Below are 3,618 nucleotides of genomic sequence, written 5' to 3'. Positions count from 1 at the left end.
TGTCCTTGAGTTCAGATTACTCTTCTTGAGTTTGATGTCATCTCGGGAGTTCATCTTCTAATATTCCTGAAATTAAGCATTATTCATCAGTTTTCGGGAACATACTTAAACGCTTTTGGACTAAAACGAAAGCTAAAAGGCGCTAATAAATAGTCAAAATCTCCACTTATCAACTCCCCCAAACTTAAGCTTTTGTTTGTCCTCAAGCAAATAAAGTAGTTCCCACCTCCACAAGTTAAGAGCCATCCCAGCTAATCAAAGGTGCATCAACCACACATTAATTGGGAACAACAATTACCCACATCACTTATGAATTATCAACAAGGCAACAAGTTAAATTTTTAAGCACAAATAGTTCTAATGCGACACTTGAGCATCAAGAGTTGACTTTATTCATCAAGGAAGCTTGCTCTTTTGTGTAGGTCACTGTGGATTCCAAATTGTTCCTCCTCTACTCTCCGTTTGCATATCTCACTTAAGAATATGGCACTCAATTCAAAGATTTGCAAAAGGTTCACTCATCTCTCTCAAAAGAATGTCGCAAGTATGGCTTTAAGTACCATAGGATTGCCCCTCATATAGATCACCACTAATGTAAGTTCACTCGGCTTGAAATCATGTAGGGCTTTTTCGGAATGTAATGAAGGCTTATGATAGAACGGGTTCATATTTCCTTAAGCACTCCATTTTCTTTTCTCGGCTCATGCTTTGCCAACTCTTTGAGGCATTTTCTTTTCTTAGGGGAACTAGAGAGACTTAACATCACTCTTTCTTGGTCATGATATTCATTTTCTCCTTCTTTGATTTCTCCATGCCTTGCATCATAAATTTTCTTTGAATCCCTTCGACTCTTCAACTTATTCACTTTCTTTTTATATTTTTCTTTTTGTTCTTTCTTTTTCTTGCTTTTACTTATCTTTATTTCTTCTCTTTTTATGCCTTGATACCTTTTTCGAACTCCTCGTCTCTCCCCCAAACTTAAGTTTTCAGCCAATTATTTCACAAGAGTGTTAAGGAAAGCTCGAGTGCCAAGAGAGGGTCACGACAAAACGGGTAAAGGCTTGCATCATCAAATGAGAAAGGTCTTAGGCTCAAATGGGTTGACTGTGGATAACAACATTGGTGGGCAATGGAAAATTTCAAGCGGGTCAACGAGAGCCTACAATCACTTCTCAAGCCAAACAAAACTTAATTCGCCTAGAAACACATTCGGGGCAAGTTCTAGATCATTTGCATGGGTACTTGGACTTGCAACAATAACATCTCACCTTTCACGCAGCTGGATTGTTAAAGAGGATAGAGTTGAGGGCTCACAACAACCATATTCGAGATGGAAAATCACTATGGTTTGATTAAACCACTCGATGATTGCCTAAGTCAACACAAGAGTCAAAAGGTTACTAACTAGAGTTATTTCTTTCCAAAAAGCTTGTTTTTAACCATAAGCACGTAGTTAAGTGTGTTGGTACCGAGTGAAGTATGTTTGACGCTTCGAGCATGACTCAATTAGGTCTTTTTATTCATTATTACTACTATTCTTACCTAAACACCGAAGACGGGCTCAATCCCCTAAGAAGGTTGTCACGCCATCCATTGTTGGGAAGAGTCACCCGGTTCACACAAAAACAACCTTTGGAAAGAACTGTGGCATTAAGAAAACCAAAGACTTATTATCCACTAAAACAACAAAAAAAAACTATTAAATTAAAAAGAAGCTACTAAATTAAACACTAACTAATAAGAAAACAAAATAAAGAAGCTACAACGCAAACTACAGAAAGTGTAAAGAATCTATATAATGAGAGAGCAAAAGAGAGAATATATATATATCATGAGAGAATAAATACAGAGTAAGGAGAAAAAAGAAAATACTGTCAGTTATTATAAACCAAATGTCTCAAAATCATCCAAATAGATCAAATAACTCCACCCCCTCGAATAAAAGTAAGCATTGTCCCCTATGCTTAACAAAATAAGAGTAAAGGAAAGGGTAAGAATGAAGAAAACTCCCTATGTCGCCTTGGGCATCTCTGTGTCCACAGCAGCTTCACCGCACTCAGTCTCCTCTAACTGGATCTCATCATCCTCGACTCTGGGAGTAGCTGGGTTGGTGAATATCTGGCATACCGCCTCAGTAGTGTCACCAGCCAGGTCTGGCTCGTGAGACTGACCAGCTGGTGCCACTAGAACTGATGGTGCTGCTGGTGATGAAAGAGCTGGATCTATCAGCATGTCAAATGGAAGATCTCCAGTTGCTGCAATCTTGATCACCTCTTTCTGCAGCCTTTCAATTGATTTCTTGGACGCCTGGGATTTCCTCATTTTTACTTGCTTGCCCAGCTCTGCAATCGCTAATCCATGTTGTACTAAGGTGTTCATTATGGTGGTCTGGTTCTCCAAGAGCTTCTTCAAAGTCTCCTCCACTATCGGAGGAACCTGGGGTGCCGGATTGGATGACTGCGCTACAACAGTACTGGATATGTCAGATAGCTTTGCAGTGGCTGTCTACATCCAGATGTTGAGGCTCGCCAGTGTTTGGGAGACTCGTAGTGCAGATAGTGGATGAGTGGGCACAGGCACTAACTTCAAAGCCGAGGTAGAACCTGTAATAGGTGCTGCTGAAGGACCTAAAGGAGGAGGTGGAGGCATAGCTGATGCACTATCTGAAGGCTCTGCCGAAGCAGATGGCACATCGACTGTCTCTACAGCTACCCCAGCGGGCTCGTCAGACTAGCCCGCTGTAGTAGGAGGCTGACCCTTCTTCTTTGGGTTTCCATCACCCATCAAATAATACCATGAGAAGGGCTTCTTCGCCTGCACCTTTGTATTAAAATTCCTTGGCTCCATCCGTGCATCCGTAAGGTACTCAATGATGGTGTTGGGATACAGGTAAGAGGTATCAGCCTGCCGGGCAACCACAGATATGTTGGACGACATTGTAGCACATACATTGATCGGGTACCCGACCATGATGGAGGCGACTAGAACTACCCGCAGGATCGGAAGGTATGTCTTATTCTAACTCGGGTCTAGTCGGCTGCATACAAAGAGTCTACCACCCCTTTGTCTCAAAACTCAGAGTGTTTTTGTGAATAGCCACCCCTGCTGCAATCCATGGTGGTGGCAGCCCAGGAGCTACAAATATCTCTGCTAACCAGGGATGGGCTACCTCCCCGAGTGCACACTTCTCCAAGTACTGTGTGGACTCGACATCCTCAAACCCCAAGTAGGTGTTCAGTGTGTGATGGTCAAACCGCACCTTCAGATTCCTCACATGGGTCACTTTGGTCCCTCTCTTTATGGGCGCCACATTGGCGTACAATTCACGGAACAGATACTTCTTGGCGTCTAATACACTCTAGGTGAACCACATCCACGCCTTCTGCTCTTGTAATTGTCTCAAGACTGCTGGATTGTACTTGTCAAGGTCTTTCAGTTGAAACTGTCGCTCAAGGGTGAGTGATCTGGTTGGCAACCACTCACGGAAGCTAGTGAAAGCAGCTATACTAGCAAACCGGTCCTCCCAGGCCTCTTTGTTCTTTGACCGCTCAAGGCTGGCAACTCTAGTATCACCCCCTCGGCCATCATCCGAGATCTCATCAACTAAAGTCAATGGTG

This window comes from Nicotiana attenuata, unplaced genomic scaffold (assembly GCF_001879085.1).
Source record: "Nicotiana attenuata strain UT unplaced genomic scaffold, NIATTr2, whole genome shotgun sequence".
NCBI classification, from domain to species: Eukaryota; Viridiplantae; Streptophyta; class Magnoliopsida; order Solanales; family Solanaceae; genus Nicotiana; species Nicotiana attenuata.
The sequence above is the reverse complement of the archived record's forward strand: the minus strand, read 5'-3'. Positions refer to the sequence as shown.